The following is a 13,230-nucleotide window of genomic DNA, read 5'->3' as shown; positions in this document are numbered from 1 at the left end:
CTGTTTTCCTTGCTGCAGGTACAAATGAAAATAATGAAGGAGCTGTCAATGGTTTTTGTGCAATTAATGTCAGTCAAGGTGGGAGCGATGATGCTAAAGCTGGTGAGAAAGGAGTAAGGACGAGAAAATTTCGCGCGTATGTGGACGTCAACTATTCTCCTCCTAACAATTCAAGTTCAAGCTCCTGGAAATTGAAGAGGACGATTAATGTTGCTGAGATGACGTCCTCCAGTCAGGAGCCCTCCAAGGGGCTACTGAATTGCTTTGAGAAATGAGCGGGGAAATGCCCCGTGTACCAATTTGTATAAACAATTTTTAATTTCCGTCGGACTTGTTTATTGCTTTTATTTAGGACAATTAGAATTTAGACAATTTTTAGCGTAGATTAAGGACTATAGACTGTTACTTTTCGTATTTGGTATTTTGGGATATTTTTGCAAGTGTTTTTATGCAGGTTTGGGGAATTTTACGTAAATTCAAGAGCTTCCACGAGGAAAAGAGCTCGATCGAGTACTAAAGTACTCGATCGAGTGGAATTTGTTTGATCGAATGGTTTCCAGTTACTCGATCGACAAAAGCTGAAAAGGGGAGTTCTCGATCGAGTAACTTTTTACTCGATCGAGTAGATGAATACAAGAAGTTCTCGATCGAGCAGTTCTAAACCACTCGATCGAGTAAAATTGCAAAGACCACGCAGGGAGTCTCCTTAACTTCCCTCTTTTTCACTTCTAATTCATTTTATCCCCAATTTTTCGACCTCTTTCCTTATTTGCGATCAAAATTACCCTCAACATCCTCCATTTTCTTGCCCATTTGCCAAATCTGCCACCTACATTTTGTTTATTGTTAATTAGTCGTCATTTGCCCTCTATTTTCCCTTTGATTTACGCTATTTTACACGGTCAAATAAGAGAATTAGGGTTCCGCGGTTTTTCGACCAAAAATCACCCAATTTGCTTGTTAGTCGATTAATTGCTCAATTTGTAGATTCCTAATCATCAAATAAGTAATTCCTATACTTCGTTGCATTTTAATTTCATTAATTCTTGTTTTTATGAAGTGAATTAGGAATTAGGTTTTGGTGTTCATACTAAGTCGAAATTTTCGACTACAATTTTGATTTAATGCTTAGTTTGTCTTACTTGATGCTTAATTCTTATACCTCATTGATGATTCACATGTTTAATTCGAATTTTTGCGAGAAATTTGCGATTAGGGCTAATTACAGTCGAAATTTTCGACTGTAAACTGGTTTTTGCTGCTGGTTAGGCTTAATTTGTCTCATTTGTTGCTTAAATGGCTACTTCTGTCATCTGCCACCCCGCCCCTATCGCTGTTTACCCGCTATCATTCGAATTTTTTTGAGGTAATTTGGGAATTTTTGGGCTGTAGTCGAATTCGACTGTTTAGGGGAAGCTTCATGCTGTTTTCACGCTGATTTCTAATCGCTTTTCCCCTGCCTTTTTTATTAGGATGGATTCTAGCTCTGTGCCCTCCACTAGCTCGACTTCTAGTCCGTCTTTGTCTGAGACGGTGGTCCCTGCTGTCACCACCGCCTCCACTTCTGTTTGTACCGCAGCTCCCGTGTTCTTAGTCTCTCGCCGGTACTTTTTTACGCCCGCTAGCATCGCTTCTAGCCCTGTTTCACCTGCCACCTCGATCCACAACCACACTACTATCGCTAAGACCGCCGCTAGCCTTTCTTCCTCGTGGCGGTCACACTGCGGCCACGCCTCTACTTCACCCACGGTGAGCACACGTGGCGGACTCACCCGATCGCACTGCTCTACGGGCGGCTCTAGTTCCTCGTACCGTCAGTGGACGGTCTTCTACTTCAGGTTCTAGAGGTCGGGGTCGCGGTCGTGGTCGTGCTACACCTGCTGCTGGCTGTGTTACGATCCGAGTGGACGACACTCTTGACTCACACCCTGAGTACCCGCAGGTAACTTTTATTAATGGTATTCATCGTGAGAGGTTTTATAACTTGGTTGACTGTGACTTTCTCCCTACGCACTTTCTTTGTCGTACGTCACTTCAGAGGCTCGGCTTCTACGAGCCAGTTTGTGAGCTTTTACGGGGCACGGGGATGGTCGAACTCATCACTATGAGCGGCCACACTTTTAGGGAGCTGAGCCTTGAGTTCTTCAGCTCCTTTATCTTCTCCTCAGGGGCATAGGACGCTGTCCCTACTAGTCTTTCTGTGTCCTTCCAGTTGTATAACCGGACCTTTTCTTTGACACTTGAGGAGTTTGGTACCCGACTCGGCCTTTCCTTTACGAGCACCACTGTTGTCCCTAGGAAGGTCAGTAGTCTTCTTTGGCGGGCTTTGGCACAGACCCCTTTTCACGAGCGGAAGCTCACTCAGGTCCACCTACCCCCCGCCCGTTACTTTCTTAGACTGATGGGGAGCACTATTTTTGGCCGAAAGGAGTCAAACAACAACAACAACAACAACGAGCTCTCCATCTTAGGCGATTACCTGAACATCGACGGTGAGGGTCCCTTTACCCTCAACATCGCTTACTTGACCGCCAAGTACTTCCAGGCTCAGGGAGAGAAGCTTATGGGCACTATTGTCTGCGGTGGCATAGCCACCTTTCTTGCCCGTTCTCTCCTCACTGTCTTGCCTCGTGACTTACCTTACATAGACGGTGATAGGTATCTGAGCCTAGCTGCCATGCACTCTCAAACTTGGCTGACCACAGACTACCGGACATGGAAGATAGACGGTTCCCTATCCGTCGACCTTCCTTGTGACACCTTACCTCGTCTATCCCCTTTGCCCACTGTTGCATGGGGCGCCCAACCACCGACTCTACCTCGGTACCACCTCCAGGTCCGCCCACCTACTACCTTACCCGCCGCTAAGAAGCGGCGTAGACTTGAGACCGGAGAGGGATCCGCACCTTCCACGGGTGGCCAGACTTCCACGGCCACACCTACCCCGATCCCTACTCCTACTCCTACTCCCGCGCCTGCTGACCAGACACAGCCGGTCCTACCGGCTAATTTTGTACCTCCACCACCCTTTGAGGTGTCCTCGGTCTTGGACCAAGGGCACAGCGACGGTTTGTTAGTTGAGATTGCAGAGAGATAGGCTCGTATGGAGCGGGGCATAGCTTTGACTTTGTTCCCTCTATACGAGTATCACATGAGGCGACACTGTCCGATCCCAGAGGGTTGGCCACACCCTTCATTTTACCGGTACCCAGCTGAGGGGTACCCGGAGTCTGCTAGTGAGGAGGAGGAGGACGAGGACCCGGCGGCGTCGGCGGAGAGAGCTCGAGCTGAGAAGAGGAGGAGGAGAGAGCAGGAGGTAGATCCGGACTTCACGGTGACGGTGGAGGACGTGCGTGACAGTGACGAGGAGGCTGACGAGTAGCTGCTGCTCTACTTACTTCCCCAGTTTTCTGGCTGGTTTGGGGAAGTTCGTGTTTTGTATGTTTATTCTCGCTCTTTTATTTATTTTGTCTCCTTTTTATTTTATTGTTTTTCATTCTTTATTGGTTGTATATTCCCGTTCCCCTGTATATATCTCGGGTGGTGTATCTTTGGAGGACAACGAGGGCGTTGTCTGTTTTGGTTTGGGGAGGGTATTTCATCCTTTTGAGTCTGCATTTGCATTTGTTTTGCATTCACGTTTATTTATTTCAGCTTGCATTGTTTATTTATTTCATTGAATATCCAAAAAAAACCAAAAAATTAGAAAAATTCAAAAAATTCAAAAATATTCACGTTTATTTTTGCATATAGGTTGAGTCGGAACGGTTGACTTCCGTGATGATATTGCACTATAACTTGTCATTTTACATGAGCCTTGCACTTCTGTTGATGGTTATTAGCTTTGTCATACGCATAATCTACGAGTTTTTGTTCAAATATAGCTGACTGTCTTGACCTGATAAATTGGCAACCTACTTTACAATTTCTGAGGTTTAGAGCCCGTAACTGGTGACATTCATGACCAGTTCATTAGGAATTGAGAGTAGTACTCTTTGCATAGCATGTTCATCATTTTTGCACTTTTATGACATTCGATTCCTTGTCAAATGCACACATTCGGGTTTGTGGTCGGTGTCACATGCAGGGAGGTGCTTGCAAATTTTTCCCTTTTCTTATATTTTTCACCCATTTAGCTCCACTTAAGCCAAAACTTGCCTTTTTGACCCACTAGCTACATCCCAAACTGAGCCTGCCTAGTCAAGCTAGTTTAGCATGTCTTTTGTGGTATATTTTTCCGTCTGCAGTTTGGCCCGTGTGTATATGATTGGAGTTGGTGGAAATTAAAGAAAGAAGAAAAAGAAAAAAAAAAGAAAAAAAATTGAAATTGAAAAAAGAAGAAGAGAAGAAAAACGAGAAAAATGAAAGAAAAAAAAATGAAAAATGAAAAAAAATCACGTTTGTACAGTGAAGAACCAGGAACAGAAGGTTTGAAAAATTTTGAGCTGGTTTGCTTTTTGAGTCCGTCTGTATTCACTTTTATCTCGTGACGGTCTCACTCCTCCGTTTTATTCCATATTTTTGAGGAGATTGTGTATGTGATTAGTGAGTTGTGTGCCAAATGAAGGGCACTTGTACTTTATTTTTCAGTAAGTTGAGATTGGACGGTCTTATATGGTCCTGTTTAAGAGCTAGCTTGGCGCTTTTACCTCCACATAACCATAACTTGTTTTGCCTTTTCTCACCGGAACCTCACTATTCCCATATCATTTGTAAGCCCTCGGCTGTGACGAACATTAACGGTTGGAGTGTGTGCATTAGTACTTGAATCGTCTTTCATTTTTGTTGCATGCATGCTATGTAGGTCGCAGTTAGATGAGTGACTGTTTCTCTTTCTCTCTTTCACATATATTATTCACCCTTTGCTTCATGAGAGAAGAGTGACCACGTGAGAGTCCGATTTTGTTGGTATTGCAAGGTCGATAGGTCGGCTATATTTCTAAACAACTTATAACTCGTTTGCATATTGACTGCTTAGCTATGACTGTTAATTTTTGTTGCATTAAATTGGTTCAAGTAGACAAGTTAAGCTAGCTCTGAGTTTTCATTTCCGTTCCATTAGTTGCATTTTAGTTTACTCGAGGACGAGTAAAGGTTCGGTTTGCGGAGATTTGATACGTGCATTTTGTATAGTCTTTTTAGCCTATTTTAGCACGTATTTCTATGTACTTTCGTACTGTCTATATTGAATTTTGCCCCGAATTGGCTATTTTGGTTCGTTTTGTCCGTTTTGTAGGAATGAACGTAAAAGTAGTGGAATCGTACCATTTTCGTCCTTTTTGCATGCATTTTGAGGAGACGGGATTTTTCAGAGTGAGATCTTGCATTGGGATGCGTGAAAGAACGATCTACGAGGCAGTCGGTAACGAGTTTGAGCTGTTTTGGAGGAAGAATACTCGATCGAGCTGTTTTACCACTCGATCGAGCTGTTTTACAACTCGATCGAGTGGTTTCTATGGCATTGGTTGGTCGATCGAGTAGTATTATGCTCGATCAAGAAGCGCTGGAATTAGAGGTTACTCGATCGAGTAATAATTCTACTCGATCGAGTAGATTATTTGGAGAAATGCTTGATCGAGTGGTTTTGGCTTTCATGGGCTTTAATTAGTCCGTGAACGTGTTTTAGCTTATGGACTTAGTAGTTTTTCTATTTAAGCGCATAATAACTAGGTCATTAGTATCTAATCTATCCAAGTTTTATCTTATCATTCATCTTCACAGTAAAAAGACTGCGTTACTTTTCTTCCTTCCACTGTAACTTTTGCTTTCGGATTTTCTCGCTCGGATTTGTTTGTTCTTTACGCCGGATTCTTGCGATTGTAATCTCTTTCTCCCTTTTAATATTAATCTTTCTTTCATTGATCTTAATTGTTTGTTTTGCTTCATTTAATTCTCTGCCCTAATTACCTTTTATGAAATTTTATTATTGTCTCATCATGTTTAATATTAGTTTATTCATCGTTATTAGTTTTGACGATACTGATAGCATGAGTAGCTAATCTGTTTCATGTTAAGATTAGGGAATTTACGGTAGAAATGTGACGATGTAGTAAATAAGTTGGATGAATTATTTGTGAGATTTTGTCCCCATAGCAATATAACTGTATTTACCGACTTAGTTGAGTGCACGCTTCTGAGTCACCTTTTTAATCTGGTTAAATTTAATCCTGGATCGGAAGATTGGACTAAATAGACCTGCTATGAACAGTAGACTATCCTGACGAGGACGGAAGTTAAGTTAGTGGGAGTCTAGGGTAGAAAGTGGACCGGAAGGACCTTTCCATATCCGTCTCGCAGTAATTTATCTAAGTTGTTTACAGTTGAGTCACTGGACTACCGTAGTGAACCAAAATCCTGACATGTCCCCTCTCTATTGATAGTTTATTTCTATTTTCTGCCTTAATTGCTCTTTCTTTATTTCTCTTGCCTTAAAGCTTTTAGTTTAGGAAATCAAATTAAACCCCCCCCCCCCCCCCTTTGTGACCAAATAGACGGACTCTTTCAGATATCTTGCCTCCTTGAGGAGATCGAACTGACTTCCCTAGCTATATAGTTAGTTTAGTTAGTTATTTTTGATAGGTACACGACAGCCCTGCCACTTGGGGACAAGCAAAGGTTTGGTTTGGGAAGATTTGATACGTGCATTTTATATAGTCTTTTTAAGCCTCTTATGCACGCATTTCCATGCAATTCCCGTAGTGTTAAGCTACAAATATGCCCCGAATAGTCTACTTTGGTTCATTTGGCTTTAATTGTAGGAATGGACCTTAATGTAGCGGAATTGCGCCTTTTGTTGTCCGCTTAGCATGCATTTAGGAGATGGAAGAATTGAAGCGGAGATATCACTGTCTCGGGATGCATGAATTCACCTTGGAAGAAACATCATACGTCCCTGGCATATTTCAGTAGCAGTTTTCTCGATCGAGTGATTTTTTTGGCTAAGTTACTCGATCGAGAGCATGTGGATGGTGAACAGACCTCGATCGAGACCCTGATATGCTCGATCGAGAGGTGGCTTAATGGAGGTCCTCGATCGAGAAGAGGAAGTCCTCGATCGAGAGGTTTTGCTTGATGTTTCCTCGATCGAGAGCATTGAAGATGCTCGATCGAGCACTTTGCTAGCCGATGCGAGATTTTCTCGCATAATCTTATTTATCTTAAGTTACGTGTTTAATAAATATCTTTCCTATATAAAGGAAAGACGTCATTAGGTTTAGGGTATCGAATTATCATCTTTATCATCTCATCTTTACCTTAAACATTCAGTTTACATTAGTCTGTAGTATTAATCTTGTCAACGTTACTTTGCTCTTCATTTTCCGAATCCGAATCTTTGTAATCTTTCTCTCTCTCTTTTATTCAAGAATTATTTCTCCTTTTGCATACCTTTATTATTGTCTTTTAAATTCTGTTTTTGTTAGTATTGTTGTTAGGTTTATGCTATTTTTCCTTAATCATCTTTATATCATGTTTTCTATTGCCTTATTAATCGTTGTTAGTTTTATTGTCGCCATGAGTAGCTAATTTCTTAATTTCTAGGATTAGGGGAGCCATGATAGTAAAATAATGATGCTTTAATTAGATTAGGAGGTTTACATGTGAGAATTGATTCATAGCAATATTATTGTAATTGTTTAGTTGAGTGCACGCTTCTAAATTAATTAAACCGGTTAAATTCGGACCTAGATCGGAAGATTGGAATGAATAGACCTGTTATGAACAATAGACTACTCTAATGAGGGCGGAAGCTAAGTTAGTAGTATTTTAGGGCGGATAGCGGACCGGAAGGACCTTTACTTTACCCTTCTCACATCAGACCGACTGACCTTACCTTTAGCAGAATTGTGTGATATCATGGTGAACCGACATCCTAGCATCTTTTTCTCTTTTTGATCACATCTTATTTCGCTCTTACTAGTTTCATCTGTTATTTCTCTTATTGCTTCATATTCAGTTCAGTAGTTTAGTTAAAACAAATCAAAACCCCCCATTTTGTGACCGTGACGGACTAGATAACAAGTAGATACAATAGCCTCCCTGTAGATACGATACCCGACTTTCCTCTGCAATATTAGTTAGAGCCGCTTGGTTTATTTTTGATAGGGTTGCGACAGCCGTGTCAGTAATTAAATGAGAAATAAATTGGTTACCCGTGTTATAATCTTATGAAATTACGTAACATATCTCATGTGCGGGTTATAATGTATTCATTTTTTATTTATTTAACGTATCTCGAATATGAATGATCTAATTTAATTAATTACTTGAGTTGATTAGTATTTTCATGAAAATGTCATAATGCTATACTTTCTTGTTTGACTTGTCTTTACGCTTTATTTGTGCCGTTCTGCCAAGTATTGGTTAACTCGTGCCTTTCCGCCTCTTTCGTGTCGTTCTGCCGAATTTGGGGTACTCGACTTCCGTTCTGTCGATCGAGTCTTGGATGCAAAACGTGCATCGCATGTCGAATCGGATAAAGTGACCTTCCCAGAGTCTGGCCAGATTTAGACTAGGACCGTATTATATTATCGTCGTCCTACCGGGAGGATTAGAGCCTAAGAGTAGTAAAGGTCTCGCATTATTTGGTTAAGTGCATATGACGTGTTTCATTGGAAATCGTGCTAGTGAATATTTATCGTATCTTTGTATCCATTTTGTCATTTGCCTCATATGTGAGATAAGTTTATGTTATACCTGTATTATCCTATCGTACTTTCTCTCATTGATGATATTTATGACCCCATGTTTATGGTTATTCAAGTTAACTATATTTGTTTGATTGTCACGTTTAATTGAGTTCCTTTTTATGTGCCTTTTGATATAATGTGGCTAGGAGAACCCTGAGTTACTCCCCACTGACTGTGGCATTCATATTTCATGAATGACAGGTATTAGTCGGTGCAATATTGGGGTGAAGACGTGTGAGCTAGCGAACACTTGATTCTCGGACTTTATTTATCACTTTACTAGACTCACCTATTTCGACTTGTTATTCGTGGGATATCTTTTTCCCATGTTGCTAAACTTGGTTTGTGTTAACCAAAGTTTACTTATCATCGCACTTATTTTGTTATGTTAGTGAACCCTCGCTTTTAGACTCAAAAAGGTTTTAAAAGTCCGTGATTTCCGCTATTTTTACTTGTCTTATTTTCCGCATTTTCGCGGGGGTTTACAGTACTTGTTCGTCTTGTATGTAGAGTCAATTAGAATAACATCGGGCCACGCTTTTAACATCTCTACACCCTCAGGATGAGCAAACAAAACATGTGTAAGAGCCTTTGATTCCCCCTCCACCATGTATTCACTGAGATAATTAGCTTCGTTCGCTAGATGTAACATATATTGCACACTGTTCCTCCCATCCCTATCCTTTGCACTCAATCGGGCATTCTCATTGTAAATTTTCAAAACTGGGGCCGGCTGATCAGGAAACCTAAGCGTAAATGCATGTCTAACCATCCCCGGTTTCACATGAGGCTGTCGTTGTTGCTTAATAAATTTTTTCTGTTCATCGGTTAACTTTGCTCTACGTGTATGACCTTCAAGAAACTTTCCAAAATTATGATTATGAAACCCGCACTTAGGAACTACTTCACACAACAACACTTCTATTTATCACCCCTACTGCAAATGGACACTGAAATCTCTTCGTTTTTGACTTTCTTTGCGGTTTTACGGAGGACTTTTTTCCATGTGATACTTGTATTTTATCCGGTGAAACCCTAACCCATAAGCAACATCATTAATATGATCAAATGCTTCTTCGAAAGTGTGAAAAGTATAATCAAATACAAATTTATCACTATAATCAACACCGTCTCCTTGGGCTTCCTCAGCATTTTCCTAAATTAAAAAAAAATAAAGAAAATATTTTTTTTTTTAAAAAAAAACGACGAAACATGTGAAAAACACGAAAGGGCCTGGGCCAAAACGTGTGAAAAACACGCACATGCCTGGGCCAAAACATGTAAAAAACACGAAATAGCTTGGGCTTAATCGTGTAGATCACACGTTTGGGCCTAGTCTGTTTCGTGTGATCCACACGTTAAGGCCTGGTCCCTTTCGTGTGGTTTACACGATTAGGCCTGGGCTTAGACGTGTTTTTCACACGTTTTTTCCTGGGCAAAATCATACATCTAACCCGAATTCAAATTTTTTGCAAATCGACATATATAAAAAAAACCGTGATTAAAATTATGATCCTCGATTAATACCTTATTTTCCGTGTTGCCCGTGTTGTTATTATCTTAACCAAAACCGCTTCCCTTTTCCGTCTTACCCGTGTTGTTATCATCGTAACCATAATCGCTTCCCTTGCCTTGATCATAACTATCATACTCATTGTAATATCGATAATGTTGTTCGGCATTCCAATCATTTTCGAATTGCTTTCCGTCGTAATTTTCATTAGTATACGATTCACACATGTATCGGAAAAATGGGTTATCGTCACCCATTTCCGACTTATCAACGTCACCCATTTCCGACTTATCAAAAAAAAATGTGTTGAATATTTTTTTAGAGAGAGAAGGGCAAAGTTGTCAAGTTGAAATGAAATTAGGGGCGACGTTTAGTAAAATAGGGGCAACGTTTAGCAATTTTGCAAGGATGGAACCAATTAAGGAAGAGATATATGTTGGGTAACATGATACACGTAGGAATGTAGGGTCCAACAACCATACTGCAGCACATGACCGCGAATCACTATGACGCAGAGACGTACACTAATAATTATATATGACACAAATTCTATCTCTTAGATTCCGACTTTCATTAAGCCTCGTCCTAAGGCTACTATAAATATCACGCATTATCAGACGAAAGATAATTAACACAATAATACACCGAGAGATCCAAGCCAATACCACACATACTCATACAAATTACCGTCTCAAATATTCTGTCCCAGTTTCAAATCAAACCATATAAATAATCGTCCCAGTTTCCATATAAGCGCATAAGAGCCGTTGATTTACGACAAAGTCGAAATTTTTTCATAGTCAAAATCCAAATAGGCCTAAGGATACCGAATCAAATAAGTTTTCTTTATTCTTTTTATTTCGTTCTTTTATTTATTTTCTTTATTATCGTATATTTGTATAATTTTATATAAACTAACCTAATTAACTCGTCTTTGTATATAATTTGTATCCTCATGTCTTGTGTAAAATTGGTTTTTAACATTCTTTTTAATTTACTTTCGTCAAATATATAATATTACAAATAAATAGTAGAGGCCGTCAGTTTGATGGGTGGTCCGGGTGCCTAACACCTTCCTTGACCGTACCTTTACCCCCGAATCCACAATCTTTGGCTTAGAACGGAGTGACAGATCAGTCCCCATACCAGGGATCAAAAGGGGTCTTTTCCGTTAAAATTGTTTATATTTTTTTTTATAAAACCTACTGAGGACTCCATACTATTATTTATTTTAAAAAAGGAGATTTTTTCAGGGACCTCACAAATACTTAATTCGTCGCAAGCTTGCGCGACGGATATACTGTAACACCCCACGATAATTGAAGAGGTTCAGTGATAGGTTTAAATGACTAGTCCTTAAAGGGATTGAAAGAACAACTCATATCAACAAACTGCACTTTCTTTTATGGTCATCCGTGCAAAAAAATTCCACAGTTAAGTGTGCTTGGCTGGGAGTAGTCTTAGGATGGGTGACCTCCTGGGAAGGTTCCCGGGATGCGCATGAGTGAGCACAAAATGCGCTATAAAGGACCCGTGTTGATCTATGAGTCATGTACACAGCCTGGTAAACTATCATACGTAACCGCTCCTGACCCGATTTAAGCCAAGGTGTTACATATACCGTCACAAATGAAAAATTTGTGCATGCAATATTTTAACTATAATAAATCGTGATCGTGCATGGTGGGTGAGAGTGTACGGGCCAATCATGATTAATGCGTGATTGTCATTTTCACTTTATTGGGACCCTGATTGCCTTAGCCACAAATAAACGATTAACATTTGGCCGTTAGTAACCCTATTACTTCTCAATCGTAATAATTGGTGAGTTCGAGCAAGAAACAGAAGGAGAATAGAAATACCAGTTACCACTCCCAGGAGGTTATATCTTGTTGGGTCATATTTCCTCCATTTACCACCACACTATTACTATATTTTTTCATGTATGTCAACACGTATTTTACATGATAAATATCGTTAACTATGTGTTATTCGAAAGATGCAGAAACAGAAGGAGAATAGAAATACCAGTTGAAGACGAATTATAAGCGATCAGAAAATAAAACCCGTAAGTAGTGTCGTGGTAGAAGCCACTGCCTTGAAAACTATTTCTCCGGTACGACCGTGGTGGCGATCAACTAGTGCCGGTAGTTCCCCAAGGATAACACTATAATCTCCACGCAGTTCCGCCCACTCGGAAATGTGAGACTTGGAACGAAAATTAATAACAGTACCCAGAAACTTTAATATTGAGCAGAGAAGAGAAAAGAGAGAAGAGAGTGTGATTTTTGTTGTGTTTTGATAGAGAGGTCAGGCTCTTATTTATAGCCAAAACAGAAGCAACAGAAGCAGTTTTGTTTAGCAAAACGTGCTCCTAAGAAGTTACAGTCAAGGGCACAAAACGTGGAGCATGACCCTCCTGTTGACAGTCAGTTGGACTGACTTATTCAACTCAACACACAAAAACACAGCCCAAAACAAAACTCGGATGCGGCCCAAAAAGATAGGCACAGCCCGCCGCAGGCGATTACCAAATCCCAAATCCCGAATCACGAATTCGGATCCGGGCCGGGCCGAGCTCGGGCACGGCGCACGCGCGCGTGTGCGAGCTGAATTAAGCACCTCGCAAGGCTTCCACAAAAGCCTCCCTTGACCCACTAGTGATAGTGTAAGGTAAGAGGACATATAAAAACACATGAAACTCTCTTTTCCTCACCAATGTGGGACAATTGGAAAAAAAGAGAAGCCTCACAAAGCCCCTATTTCCAACAATCCCCCACTAGGGGCGCCAGAGACAAGAAGAGAAGAATTCTGGGTAAAGGAAGGATTGGATACTTAGGTATCAATATCTTTCGATTTGATTTGATACTTTAGTGCAATGAGGAAACAACTTACTTACAGCGAGAGAATATCTTACGATTTGAATTCCTAGCTGAGCTTCGGTCGATACCCCCCACAACACATATCATACCTTCAGATTAAGATCGTTCCGCGAAAGTGCAACGCGCTCTATTAGAGCTATGCGTTTAC

The sequence above is a fragment of the Silene latifolia genome, chromosome Y (assembly GCF_048544455.1).
Source record: "Silene latifolia isolate original U9 population chromosome Y, ASM4854445v1, whole genome shotgun sequence".
NCBI classification, from domain to species: Eukaryota; Viridiplantae; Streptophyta; class Magnoliopsida; order Caryophyllales; family Caryophyllaceae; genus Silene; species Silene latifolia.
This window is presented reverse-complemented; position numbering follows the sequence as displayed.